The sequence below is a fragment of the Nerophis ophidion genome, linkage group LG06, assembly GCF_033978795.1.
Source record: "Nerophis ophidion isolate RoL-2023_Sa linkage group LG06, RoL_Noph_v1.0, whole genome shotgun sequence".
Lineage (NCBI taxonomy): Eukaryota > Metazoa > Chordata > Actinopteri > Syngnathiformes > Syngnathidae > Nerophis > Nerophis ophidion.
This window is the reverse complement of record NC_084616.1, coordinates 32,620,882-32,636,071: the sequence shown is the minus strand read 5'-3', so window position 1 is coordinate 32,636,071 and position 15,190 is coordinate 32,620,882. Positions and strand designations below refer to the sequence as shown.

Below are 15,190 nucleotides of genomic sequence, written 5' to 3'. Positions count from 1 at the left end.
TTTTCTTTGATTTGCGTTATTATTATTTTTTCACAATTCCTGTCTCTTTTATAATAAACATACCATAAAACTATGAACTGTTTATAAATTTTTTAAGTGCGTAAACTTGAAAAGTCAACAAGGAATAACTTGTTTTTAACTGATCAGACATTTTCATTTTTAATTATATTCTTTTATTAGGCTGCGATGAGCTAGCAACTTGTCCAGGGTGTACACCGCCTTCCACCCGATTGTAACTGAGATAAACACCAGCGCGACCCCAAAGTGGTAGAAAATGGCTGGATGGATGGATTCTTTTATTAGGTTAGACATTTTCTAAATACATATTTGATCAAGACTACCGTACCAAACAAGTATGAACGCACCTTTAGCAAACAAAGGTGGAGTTATTGCTTGATGCTTCATATGACATAATACAATTTGAAGCAGAGTCATCAAACTACTGTCGGGCAACTAAGAAATATGATTACCGTATTTCCTTGAATTGCCGCCGGGGCGCTAATTAATTTAAAACATCTTCTTACTCCTGCGCTTATCAAAGGCATGCGGTAAAAGTAAGCATGCGCTAATTATTTTAAAACCGCTTCTCACTCCGGCACTTAACAAAGGTATGCAGTAAAAATGTGAGTGTGATGTAAGCTTGGACCTTAAATCCTACTGAATAGCTCTTAATCTTCTTCCCTTTATGCGATTTCAAATTGCCGGTATTGAAATCAGCCTCCTCCATTTTGAAAATGATGACAGGGACGAAGTGTCACTCGTGACGTCACGAGTTTGACCAGGCGGTAATACTAAGCATGCACTAATTATTTTGGGAAGCGAGTTTGACCCATTCAAGGCAGGCGCATACTATATGCCTTGCGGCAATTCAAGGAAATACGGTAATACAATTTGATTAAACTGATATTCTAAACATTATTTTAAAAATATGGACTTGAAAATGTGGGTTGTCTTAAATTTGGATCAAGGTGGTAATTTTTTCCATGGCCGGAATTTTTACTTGAATTCTCAGTAAATATTCCAAATACATTTGATGTAAATCGTTAGTTATCCACTTTCTTCATTAAATCACCATTACTAGTGTGTGAATGTTGTCGGTCTCTCTGTGTTTGCCGAGCGACTTGTCCAGGTTGTAACCCGCCTTCCGCCGAATGCAGCTGAGATAGGCTCCAGCACCCCCCGCGACACCAAAAGGGACGACCGGTAGGAAATACATGGATGGATGGATGTTAGAATGCAGCAAAAACCGACTGCAAGGGTGAGCACCTGAACGCAGCGTTGGAGTAATGCTGTTGTTGATTGGTTACAATACCTTCTTCTCTGCCGCCCCCTAACGGCGGAAGAGACGAACTATTAGGGTTTTTGTTTTTTTGTCAGGCTCTAACTGGTGATGAAGATGACGATGATCCCTGTGGCAAGTGTGCGCTAAGAACCTGCTCTCTCCTCTCGCAAGAAGTCGTCCTACTTTGTAAATAAGCTGAGTGAAATTATCGGGCCGCCCGTGAATTGGCGGTCGGTGGACAAGAGCGACAAACGACGGCATTGCGGGAAGACGCGGACTACCAGAGGAGCTCCGCGAACATCGGTCACCGAGCCTCGACGACACCAGTCGGGATTCTTAAACCCTCAGCAACTGCAGTGAGGATATAGGAGCTCCAGACCCAACGACATTTTTAAAACGTTTTTCTAAAAAAAAAAAATGCAGTATATTTTGTAGGCGACGAGTAATAGTACTGTATTTGTGCTCCATTTTTTAAAAAAGAAAGCCGCCATAGGAGCTGACGAGATGTTACATTCGGGTGAGTGAAGTTTCTGATTTTAATTCACTCTCTAATTAAGTTGGAATGCCTTCCACCTCCTCTCCAACAGAAGCACCTGTTCTGTGTTTTTGCAGCATTGCGAGCCTATTAGCTTTTTATCCCTTCTTATGGCTACTTACTATTGTGAAAGAAACACAGCAAGTGCAGGCAAGCACGCAATGTGGAGTCATTTGCCCTGCGCATGAAAGGCCAGGAGGTGCCTGTTCATTTTGCACATTCATGCAGGCTAATACAGCTCATTTCTGCACCACAACATGCCTACTTGGACAAGCATTATAATATTACTGTATTATTATTATTCCTGCTGCAGACTGGAAAATAGCATGGGCTCCAGTTGTACTGTAGGCGATCCCTTGACTAAAAAAGGCTGACAGCTGCTGAGCCACTCAAGTCAACTCTAATCTCAGCCAGCTCAATCATCCATAAAGTTCCAGAGCGGGTAACAAGTAAGCCACGTCAATTGACATATACCATTTTCAGGATGTTCCGATCAGGGATTTATGCTGCTGATTCCGATACCGATCAGCCATGAATTAGATCGTCATTTTTTTTGCATTTATTTAAAGGCCTACTGAAACCCACTACTACCCACCACACAGTCTGATAGTTTATATATATATGAATGATGAAATACTAACATTGCAAGTCATGCCAATACGGCCTTTTTAGTTTACTAAATTACAATTTTAAATTTCCGTGAGTTTCGTCTTCGAAACGTCGTGTAATGATGACGTGTATGCAAGACGTCACAGGTTTTTAGGAAGTATAAGCGCTGCGCACACGCACAGCTAAATGTCGTCTGCTTTAACGGCATAATTATACAGTTTTTTGAACATTTGTGTTCCTGAATCTTTAGCAATTTGTTCAATTAATATTGGAGAAGTCACAGTAGAAAGATGGAGTTGGGAAGCTTTAGCCTTTAGCCACACAAACACACGGGGATTCCTTGTTTAAAATTTCTGGAGGTGAAACTTTCCTATGGATCAGAGCGCGGTCAAGAGAACATGGATCCCCACCACATGTCAACCAGCAGGTTTTGGTGAGAAAATTGTGGTTAAAAAGTCAGTTCTTACCGGAGAAAAGCTGAGCTTGTGGCGTCCATAGCTGCCGTCGACTCCCCTGAGACAGTGCGCGTCAACACACCCGTGGACACACCCTTCTGACTATCAGGTAATATTAAACTCACTAAAACACTAACAACACAATAGAAAGATAAGGGATTTCCCAGAATTAACCTAGTAAATGTGTCTAAAAACCTCGGAATCCGTCCCAATGCAATCTTTTTTTTGTTGTTGTTTTTTTTCTAGTCCGTCACTATCAATATCCTCAAACACGAATCTTTCATTCTCGCTCAAATTAATGGGGAAATTATCGTTTTCTCGGTCCGAATAGCACTTTTTGTTGGAGGCTCCCATTAAAAACAATGTGAATATGTGAGGAGCCATCACACATGTGACGTCATCGTCTGCGATTTCCGGTAGAGGCAGGGCATTTCTCTTAACACCGAAAGTTGTGAACTTTATCGTGGATGTTCTCTACTAAATCCTTTCAGCAAAAATATGGCAATATCGCGAAATGATCAAGTATGACACATAGAATGGACCTGCTATTCCCGTTTAAATGAGAAAATCTCATTTCAGTAGGCCTTTAAAGTTAAAGTACCAATGATTGTCACACACAGACAAGTTGTGGCAAAATTATTCTCTGCATTTGACCCATCACCTTTGATCACCCCCTGGGAGGTGAGGGTAGCAGTGGGCAGCAGTGGTGCCACGCCCGGGAATCATCTTTGGTGATTTAACCCCCAATTTCAACACTTGATGCTGAGTGTCAAGCAAGGTATGAACTCACGACCTACCAATCTCAGGGTGGACACTCTAACCACTAGGCCACTGAGAAGGTACTAGGCCGTTGAGAAGGTTATAGTGAGTTCAATCGATTATTTCAAAGGGGACAATGCAATTTCATAAAAAAACGATGACTAGAAAAGCCAGAATTAGCCAGAAGGTTCGTTTTCATCTGTAGTCCCCTGGCCATGATGTAAAAATGGCAGTAAAATTACAATTTCAAAGAAAATAACACAATAAATATATGATATATCCATCCATCCATCCATTTTCTACCGCTTATTCCCTTTCAGGGTCGTGGGGGGCGCTGGCGCCTATCTCAGCTATAATCGGGCGGAACGCAGGGTACACCCTGGACAAGTCGCCACCTCATCGCAGGGCCAACACAGATAGACAGACAACATTCACACTCACATTCACACACTAGGGCCAATTAAAAAATAAAATACGACATCACAACATAACATTTGTCATAGCATCAAAACAGGCTCATCTTTTAGTGCTGGCAGCTGTAGGCGTTGATAAGCCACATTAATCAAGAAAAAATTGTGAAGGCCTTGTATGTTGTGAGAAGTTTAACTACCTCAGGTACTAAGTTCCACATATTTGCACTCCTTACTGACCACGCCGACTTACTGAAAGTTTTCCTGCGCAGAGGAATATAACAGTAATCTCTGACAGAGCCTCGAGTGACACCCTCACGGCTGTTTCTTTGGCTGACGAACTCTGCCAGAGGATCTGGAGCCAATTCATGCACTACTTTATAGGTCACTTTTAGGTCTGCAAATGTGTGAAGACTGTCCCAGTTTGAAATACTGTATTTTTTTTAGAATGGCACAGTAATGATAGTGCCTAATTTTTTTTTATCCAGAACTTTAATTGCTTGTTTGTACAAGATTTCCAATGTTTTTTTTCAACTCTGACCAGCCTGAAACCAGCTGGTAAGGCAATAGTTGAAGTGACTGAAAATCATCGAATGCAAATACATTTTTGCAGCTTCAGTTGACATTTTATTTCGAATTACACGAAAATTTGCAAGATTAAACTTGATTATTTTACACAACTTGCCAATATGGGCATTAAAGGAAAGCTCTGAATCTATTATTAACCCAATATATATACATTGGCTGACAATTTGCATTTTTTCTCCATTAATTTGCATGTCGGGGTCAGATAATACTTTTTTTTGTTTTAGTTACATAGTTCAACAACTTCTACACTAGGGGTGGGAATATTCAATCTGATTCCGATTCCTGGGGTGAGGATTCGATTCAAACCAATTCTCACAAAATATTGTTTGATGTAGCAATTATAATGAAACTTTTTCAAAACTGGTTACCGGGGAAAAAGCTCCTTCTGGATGGCCTGAAAATGTATTTTTTTAAATTGATTCGTAAAGAAAATAAAAATATATATTTAAAGGGGAATTGCACGTTTTTTGGAATTTTGCCTTTTGTTCACAATCATGTCTTTGGAGGTGGGAGGAAGCCGGAGTACCCGGAGGGAACCCACGCATTCACGGGAGGACATGCAAACTCTACACAGAAAGATCCCGAACCCGGGATTGAACCCAGGACTGTAGTGCGATGAGGTGGCGACTTGTCCAGGGCTTACCCCGCCTTCTGCCCGATTGTAGCTGAGCTAGGCACCAGCTCCCCTCGGACCCCCAAAGAGAATAAGCGGTAGAAAATGGATGGATGGGTTCACAATCATTATGAGAGACAAGAAGGAAAAAAGTTATATATATTTTTTTTGCATTGTTACTAGGGTTGTACGGTATGCCGGTATTAGTATAGTAGTGCAATACTAATGAATCATATTTGGTACTATACCGCCTCTGAAAAGTACCGGTCCCCCTCCCGCCGGTCATCCTCACGTCGTGTCATTGCTGCTGTACGAGCAGACAAGCATTTTTGGCAGCACACAATCACAGAATACTTACAAGCAGACAAAGAGTGTAGACAGAAAAGGGAGAATGGACACATTTTAGCTTAAAAACTAATGATAAAGTTGAAGTTATAACACTGAAACGCCCACCAGAAGAGGTGCTTTAAGACATGGCTAGCTAGCTAGCGGCTAAAGTCCAGCCGCAGTCAGCAGTGTTTTAGCTACTTCTAAATCACTAATCCTCGCCTCCATGGCGACAAATAAAGTACGTTTCTTACAAGTATCATCCCTGCAGGACGAGGAATAGCTAAACATGCTTCACTACACACCGTAGCTCACTGGCGTCAAAATGTAAACAATCGCCGTTGGTGGATCTACACCTAACATCCACTGTAATGATACTAAGTACAGGCATGTATCTAGTCGATACTGCTATGATTATGTCGATATTTTTTGGCAACACATCTTTCATTTAAAAAAAAATTTATATTATGTTTGTAAACTCAGGAGTTATGTCCCTGGACACATGAGGACTTTGAATATGACCAATGTATGATCCTGTAACGACTTGGTATCGGATTGATAACCAAATTTGTGGTGTCATCCAAAACTAATGTAAAGTATCAAACAACAGAAGAATAATTGATTATTACATTTTAAGAGACGTGTAGATAGAACATGTTAAAAGAGAAAGTAAGCAGAAATGTAGATTGATAATTAATTTTCTACCACTTGTCCTTTAATCATTTTGACAGAATAATAGAACGGAAAATTACACAATGTTACTGCATACATCAGCAGCTAAATTAAGAGCCTTTGTTTGCTTACGTACTACTAAAAGACACGTTTTCTTGTATGTTCACTATTTTATTTAAGGACGAACTTGCAATTAGAAACATATGTTTACTGTACCCATACTTGCCAACCCTCCCGAATTTTCCGGGGGAGACTCCCAAAATTCAGCGCCTCTCCCGAAAACCTCCCGGGACAAATATTCTCCCGAAGATCTCCCGGTTTTCAGCCGGAGCTGGAGGCCGCGCCCCCTCCAGTTCCATGCAGACCTGAGTGAGGACAGCCTTTTTTCACGTACGCTTTCCCACGATACAAACAGCGTGTCTGCCCAATCACGTTATTCCATACGAGGCGTCCGGCATACCGCCAATGAGCATGGTGCAGATGGAGAAGATCTTCTCGGCGTCTGTGTTGGCGCACACGTTTAAAGCCGACGCTGGTCAGGCTGCTGAGGGTGAAGTAGAGGGCGGCCATGTACGAGCTGCGCAGCGACGGGCTGCCTACCGTGTGTTCCCGTGGGGCAGTGGTCCCCAACCCCCGGGCCGCGGTCTCTGGATTGATTGCCGCACAAGAGGAAAAAAAGAAAAATTTCATTTTTTATTTTTTATTAAATCAACATTAAAAACACAAGATACACTTACAATTAGTGCACTAACCCAAAAAACCTCCCTCTCCCATTTACACTCATTCACACAAAAGTGGGTTGTTTCTGTCTGTTATTAATATTTCTGGTTCCTACAATATATCAATATATATCAATACAGTCTGTAAGGGATACAGTCCGTAAGCACACATGATTGTATTTCTTTATTAACCTCCGTCGGACAAAATTTCAAGTGTTGACGGGTCCGCAGTTAGTTACAAAAAGGTTGGGGACCACTGACGTAATGCATCTCCAGTCGTTTGCCCAGCTCTTGGAGCCATCCTTGGGGAAGAGACGGGAGGACAACAGGGTGACAAGAACTAAATCATCCAGACTAGAGATGAATTGTATTATGTTTATTTTACCTAAAAATAAATGTATTTATTAATTAAAAAAATAAATAAATACATTTTTACTATATTTTGCTAAAAACATCAAAATTAATTGTTTATTTATTTGTATTTTTTCTGACTCCTTATTACATCCAGCCATAGAATTATACATTAAAATAAATATATTTGCAGTAACTAATATTAAATGATCATATTGTGTGTGTGTGTGTGTGTGTGTGTGTGTGTGTGTGTGTGTATGTGTGTGTGTGTGTGTGTGTGTGTGTGTGTGTGTGTGTGTGTGTGTGTGTGTGTACAAACAATCCTATATGCAGTTTGAGTAATACTAATATTCTGCAAATTTAAAAACAAATATGAATTAAAGCTGCAAGCAGCGTTGGTCGGGTCCGCCTTTGGCTGCTCCGCTTTGGCTGCTGTCCCCGCGACTGAAGCCCTGGTCTTAGTCAGACCAACATAGAGGTCTTTGTTTCATGTCTCTACGACATTCCTAACAGAAGTTACAAGCAGTTTTGTCTGGAAAAAGGTGACGGCTTTTTACAAAACTTTTATTTTGAAGGGGTAATTGCCAACTTCCTGTTGATTTTAACTGAAAGATGCCAATTATCAAAATGTAGGTCTGAGTGAGACCTACATTGAGGTTTTTGTTTCATGTCTGTCTGACATTCCTACCAGAAGTTACAAGCAGTTTTATCCGTTTCCTCTTCCTAGGAGCATTTTTTTCTGTGTTTTATTCAAAAATTGCAATAGAGCGCAATTTTGAGTTTAAACAATCCTATATGCAGTTTGAGTAATACTAATATTCTGCAAATGTAAAAACAAATATGAATTCTGACTAAAGAATTGGTGCCGATGAAAACTAAGAAAAGGGATTTGGGTACACTATCTGGAGTACAGGGCAGGCGAGTGGGGGATCTTATGTTCGTGGATAACTCCTCTGGCAGGGGGCTCCCCTTGTCTCTTTTAATGCACAGCATAGGACACATAATAAGTACACTATCTGGAGTACAGGGCAGGCGAGTGGGGGATCTTATGTTCGTGGATAACTCCTCTAGCAGGGGGATCCCCTCGTCTCTTTTAATGCACAGCATAGGACACATAGCAAGAGTGGTCCTCAGGTCCTGTTGATAAGGGGCAGTAGCTCCACAGCCACAGATCCACTTTTAACCACTAATATCACAGTCAAAACGAAAGCTTGTTCCCATAGGCACCATAAACTGTTAATAATGTTTAGACAAAAGTGTATATTATATATACTATTATTTATATAGGTGTGTGTGTGTGTGTGTGTGTGTGTGTGTGTGTGTGTGTGTGTGTGTGTGTGTGTGTGTGTGTGTGTGTGTGTGTGTGTGTGTGTGCGCGTGTGTGAGATGGACATATGTGTATTTTGGGTATATGCATTTGTGTATGTATGTGTGTATATATATATATATGTATATGTATGTATATATATATATCAATTGTATGTATGTGTGTGTATATATGTGTGTGTACATATGTAAGTGTGTGTGAATTTAAATGTATTATATATAGATAATATATAGCATCTACGCAGCAACCACTGAACTGAATTATATTATATATATTATTGTAATATATATTGTATATGTATAGGGGTGGGACCTAATAAGTTTACTTTTTCCCACTCCCTTTTGAGCCAATCTTGACATCTACAAAAGATTAGTCACATGTAATGTTTTCAATGTAGGTGTAAAAATAATGTATTTACATATTTCTTTTGTATTTTATGTCATTCTCTTGTTTTGTTTGCATGGCTCAAAATAAACCATTCATTCATTCATTCATTCATAATAATTCATTTAAAATGACCATATTTAATCATTAAAATAATTGCTTGTTTATCAACAACTTTAGCATTTTATTCATCACATTTTGAAGCTCTCAGAAGCCAAAAAAATATGTTTTTGTTAAAATAAAGCCAATAATGCAATTTTTCGTGGTCCGCTTTATTAAGATAAGTACAAAAAAGTATCAAAATAATTTTGGTGCCAGTACCGTTACCAAAATATTGGTATCGAGACAACACTAATTGTAACATAGAAATCGTCTCGTTCTTTGTGGCTAGCAATGCAACTAATGGGAGCAATCCATTCGACCTCTAAATCACACTAAAAATGCATTCAAAAACCTTCACCGATACTTCATTTGAGCCCATTAACCTGTATGTTGATTTAGCGGTAGCGACATTGTTATTGGAAGAGAGAGAACACAGAGGAACTATTTTTCTAGCGTGCTAACAGTTCCCCTTTTAAATACATTTTTGAAAGTTATAAATTGATTTAGAATCGGGATGAATAAGAATCGCGATTCGGATGTGAATCGATTTTTTTTTTTTGTGCATTCCTAAGCTACACTTTATTATAGCTAGTTCCTTTTTCGGTTTTATTAAGGTAGGATAGGATAGACTTTATTCATTCCACGATAGGGAAAGTATGTAGTGAAAGTCCACAAGGAATAAGGTAAAAGCACAATAAAACATAAAGGAAACATTAAATAACACAGAAGACATGCAACCAGCTACCACTTCAGTAGTCCCATTTCTACATACAGCAACAAAAGTAAAACGCCAGGAAAACAACAATGAGCAATAAATAATACATACAACCCAGACACAGGATCACACCCAAAAAAGCAACAAAGAGAGTCGGCTCAGTCCTTGGCTCCCCACCAACGCCCGGCGAATGTCTGGTCCGTGTGGATGAGCGAGAGTCCGTCCAGTAAGACCGAACTGTCCGATACATGCTCATCCAGCCAAGACTTATTGATGCTGGTCCATCCCACCCTAGAAGAAGCAAACATTCGAAGGCAAACAGCCAAATTATACATACATACAATTGTTTGAGCAAAACAAGGTCCATCCATCCCATCCATTTTCTACTGCTTGTCCCTTTTGTCCCTTTCGGGGTTGCCTATCTCAGCTGCATTCGGGCGGAAGGCGGTGTTCACCCTGGAAGAGTCGCCACCTCATCACAGGGCCAACACAGATAGACAGACAACATTCACACTCACATTCACACACTCGGGCCAATTTAGTGTTGCCAATCAACCTATCCCCAGGTGCATGATTTTGGAGGTGGGAGGAAGCCGGAGTACTCGGAGGGAACCCACGCAATCAAGGGGAGAGCATGGGAACTCCACACAGAAAGAGACACCGGGATTGAACGCAGGACCTTTGTATTGTGAGGCACATGCACTAACCCCTGTACCACCATACTGCCCAAAACAAAGTAAATAGTACATAATAAAAAACAAATGCAAAAACTACAATCTACTACCTTTTAAAAAAAAAAAGGTTTGCCAAAAAAGTCCGTTCGTGTTCAGAGAATATTTCCAAGATTTTGTAAAAAAATAACAAATTCCAAGGTTTTAAAATAAAAAAAAATCTTAAGGTAGTTATTTATTGTGTTGTTGCAAGCCAGCCTAGCAATTAGCATACCTGCACTTGGCTTGCTCTTAACTGTGTGTGTAACATGATTAGCGTAATCCTTCAGTGATAATGCTACTTAATCGGAAAATATATTAAGAAATTCAATTGTTTATTTTCTGCAGTGGAAGTGATTATTAACTTATAGGAGCAACTCCACACCTTTACAGTTGCAGCCCGCCGTCTCTGTCAGTTAAGTGACCAAGAATAAAGTTTGGAATAGAATGCTTTATTGTAATCAAATATGAGAGCAGCACAAAATTACAGGTGGCTTCTGTGTTCGTCAAGTCAAGGTTTATTTATATAGCACACTTAAAAAGCTCACAAAGTGCTGTACAGGGCACATAAGGCAATAAAAGCTATAAAAACAATAAAACAGTGAATAGTGGAATAAACAGTAATAAAATAACAGCAGAAAACTGTGGTGTTGTTTGCGATATGCTTGAGTAAATAAATTATTTTTTTGCAGGGTTGTAAATCGCTCTAATGTTTGAGCAACTCTAATGTGCAGAGGTAGATTGTTCCGTGATTTAGGGGCAGCTACAGAAAAGGCTCTGTCCCCTCTGGTGCTGAGTCTGGAGCGTGGGACAGACAGAAGCAGTTTGTTTGCAGACCTCAATGCTCTGCCCCGGGCAGTGAGGCTGCAGGAGCTCAAACAGGTAAGATGGGGCAAGTTCGTGTACGCATTTAAAAACTAAACGCAGCATTTTAAAATCGGTCCTTAAATGAGTTGGAAACCAATGGAGAGCCGTAAGCAGAGGGGTTACTGTATGTGCTCCCATCGTTTGGTCTGTTAGCAAGCGGGCTGCTGCATTCTGTACTGCCTGTTTCTCACATAAGGGCGAGAGAACAAGTTAAAACCATTTAAAATTTAGGGATCACTAAATACAAAAATCTCCGTCTTGCTTTTGTTTAATTTTAAAAGGCTTCCTGCCGTCCATTCTTGGACTTCTTGTATACATTTCAATAGGGGCTGGATACAGTTGGTGTTTGCATTGAGTGGGTTTTATATTTCCATCCATTTTCTACCGCTTTTGTCCCTTTTTTGGGTCGTGGCGCGGTCAAGTCGCCTCTTTATCGCAGGGCCAACACAAATTGACGGACAACATTTACACTAGGGCCAATTCAGTGTTGCCAATCAACCTACCCCTAAGTGCATGACTTTGGAAGTGAGAAAAAGCCTGTGTACCCGGAGGGAACCCACGCAGTCACAGGGAAAACATGCCCACTCAACATAGAAAGATCCCGAGCCCGGTATTGAACTCAGGACTACTAAGGACCTTTATATTGTGAAGCACATGCACAAACGCCTGTTCCACCGTGCTGCCCTACAGTGGGGCAAAAAATTATTTAGTCGGCCACCGATTGTGCAAGTTCTCCCACTTGAAATGATGAAAAAGTTCTGTAATTTTCATCATAGGTACACTTCAACTGTGAGAGACAGAATATGAAAAAAAAAAATTCAGGAAATCACTTTGTAGGAATTTTAAAGAATTTATTTGTAAATTATGGTGGAAAATAAGTATTTGGTCAACCATTCAAAGCTCTCACTGATGGAAGGAGGTTTTGGCTCCAAATCTCACGATACATGGCCCCATTCATTCTTTCCTTAACACGGATCAATCGTCCTGTCCCCTTAGCAGAAAAACATCCCCAAAGCATGATGTTTCCACCCCCATGCTTCACAGTAGATATGGTGTTCTTGGAATGCAACTCCGTATTCTTCTTCCTCCAAACACGACGAGTTAAGTTTATACCAAAAAGTTCTATTTTGGTTTCATCTGACCACATGACATTCTCCCAATCCTCTGCTGTATCATCCATGTATCCATTTTGGTATAAACTCAACTCGTCGTGTTTGGAGGAAGAAGAATACTGCGTTGCATCCCAAGAACACCAGACCTACTGTGAAGCATGGGGGTGGAAACATCATGCTTTGGGGCTGTTTTTCTGCTAAGGAGACAGGACGATTGATCCGTGTTAAGCAAAGAATGAATGGGGCCATGTATCGTGAGATTTTGAGCCAAAACCTCCTTCCATCAGTGAGAGCTTTGAATGGTTGACCAAATACTTATTTTCCACCATAAGTTACAAATAAATCCTTTAAAATTCTTAGAATGTGAATTCTTCTTCATAAAGGTCTTCGAGCTGCTCTTTGTCTGATCCCTCACCTAGAACCTGTTTGCCTTGGGAGACCCTACCAAGAAGAAACATCATGGACCCAGATTTCCCTCGCCCGGACGCGGGTCACCGGGGCCCCCCTCTGGAGCCAGGCCCGGAGGTGGGGCACGATGGCGAGCGCCTGGTGGCCGGGCCTGTTCCCATGGGGCCCGGCCGGGCACAGCCCGAAGAGGCAACGTGGGTCACCCCTCCAATGTGCTCACCACCCATAGCAGGGGCCATAGAGGTCGGGTGCATTGTGAGCTGGGCGACAGCCGAAGGCAGGGCACTTGGCGGTCTGATCCTCGGCTACAGAAGCTAGCTCTTGGGACGTGGAACGTCACGTCACTGGGGGGGAAAGAGCCTGAGCTAGTGCGCGAAGTCGAGAAATTCCGGCTGGATATAGTCGGACTCACTTCGACGCACAGCAAGGGCTCTGGAACCACTTCTCTCGAGAGGGATTGGACCCTCTTCCACTCTGGCGTTGCCGGCAGTGAGAGGCGACGGGCTGGGGTGGCAATTCTTGTTTCCCCCCGGCTGAAAGCCTGTACGTTGGAGTTTAACCCGGTGGACGAAAGGGTAGCCTCCCTCCGCCTTCGGGTGGGGGGACGGGTCCTGACTGTTGTTTGTGCTTATGCACCAAACAGCAGTTCAGAGTACCCACCCTTTTTGGGAACGCTCAAGGGAGTACTGGAAAGTGCTCCCCCGGGTGATTCCCTTGTCCTACTGGGAGACTTCAACGCTCACGTTGGCAACGACAGTGAAACCTGGAGAGGCGTGATTGGGAAGAATGGCCGCCCGGATCTGAACCCGAGTGGTGTTTTGTTATTGGACTTTTGTGCTCGTCACAGTTTGTCCATAACAAACACCATGTTCAAACATAAGGGTGTCCATATGTGCACTTGGCACCAGGACACCCTAGGCCGCAGTTCCATGATCGACTTTGCAGTTGTGTCATCGGATTTGCGGCCTCATGTTATGGACACTCGGGTGAAGAGAGGGGCGGAGCTTTCCATCGATCACCACCTGGTGGTGAGTTGGCTGCGATGGTGGGGGAGGATGCCGGACAGACCTGGGAGGCCCAAACGCATTGTGAGGGTGTGCTGGGAACGTCTGGCAGAGTCTCCTGTCAGAAAAAGTTTCAACTCCCACCTCCGGAAGAACTTTGAACATGTCACGAGGAAGGTGCTGGACATTGAGTCCGAGTGGACCATGTTCCGCACCTCTATTGTCGAGGCGGCAGATCGGAGCTGTGGCCGCAAGGTAGTTGGTGCCTGTCGGGGCGGCAATCCTAAAACCCCTTGGTGGACACCAGCGGTGAGGGATGCCGTCAAGCTGAAGAAGGAGTCCTATCGGGTCCTTTTGGCTCATAGGACTCCGGAGGCAGTGGACAGGTACCGACAGGCCAAGCGGTGTGCAGCTTCAGCGGTCGCGGAGGCAAAAACTCGGACATGGGAAGAGTTCGGGGAAGCCATGGAAAACGACTTCCGGACGGCTTCGAAGCGATTCTGGACCACCGTCCGCCGCCTCAGGAAGGGGAAGCAGTGCACTATCAACACCGTGTATGGTGCGGATGGTGTTCTGCTGACCTCGACTGCGGATGTTGTGGATAGGTGGAAGGAATACTTCGAAGACCTCCTCAATACCACCAACACGTCTTCCTATGAGGAAGCAGTGCCTGGGGAATCTGTGGTGGACTCTCCTATTTCTGGGGCTGAGGTCGCTGAGGTAGTTAAAAAGCTCCTCGGTGGCAAGGCCCCAGGGGTGGACGAGATCCGCCCGGAGTTCCTTAAGGCTCTGGATGCAGTGGGGCTGTCTTGGTTGACAAGACTTTGCAGCATCGCGTGGACATCTGGGGCGGTACCTCTGGATTGGCAGACCGGGGTGGTGGTTCCTCTCTTTAAGAAGGGGGACCGGAGGGTGTGTTCCAACTATCGTGGGATCACACTCCTCAGCCTTCCCGGTAAGGTTTATTCAGGTGTACTGGAGAGGAGGCTACGTCGGATAGTCGAACCTCGGATTCAGGAGGAACAGTGTGGTTTTCGTCCTGGTCGTGGAACTTTGGACCAGCTCTATACTCTCGGCAGGGTTCTTGAGGGTGCATGGGAGTTTGCCCAACCAGTCTACATGTGCTTTGTGGACTTGGAGAAGGCATTCGACCGTGTCCCTCGGGAAGTCCTGTGGGGAATGCTCAGAGAGTATGGGGTATCGGACTGTCTTATTGTGGCGGTCCGTTCCCTGTACGATCA

General features: G+C 42.9%; 1 protein-coding gene across 4 annotated transcripts in view; it reads left to right on the top strand.

Moving 5' to 3' along the window:
• The first annotated feature begins 1,209 nt into the window (after nucleotides 1-1,209).
• Nucleotides 1,210-15,190, top strand: part of wnk3 (WNK lysine deficient protein kinase 3) — a 109,470-nt gene continuing 95,489 nt past the window's right edge. For 3 of the 4 annotated variants that reach the window (XM_061903429.1, XM_061903430.1, XM_061903428.1), the window contains exon 1: nucleotides 1,210-1,799. The gene's annotated coding sequence lies outside the window, so the exon portion shown is untranslated. The remainder of the gene's footprint in view (nucleotides 1,800-15,190) is intronic. The other variant, XM_061903432.1, reaches the window with a different exon arrangement.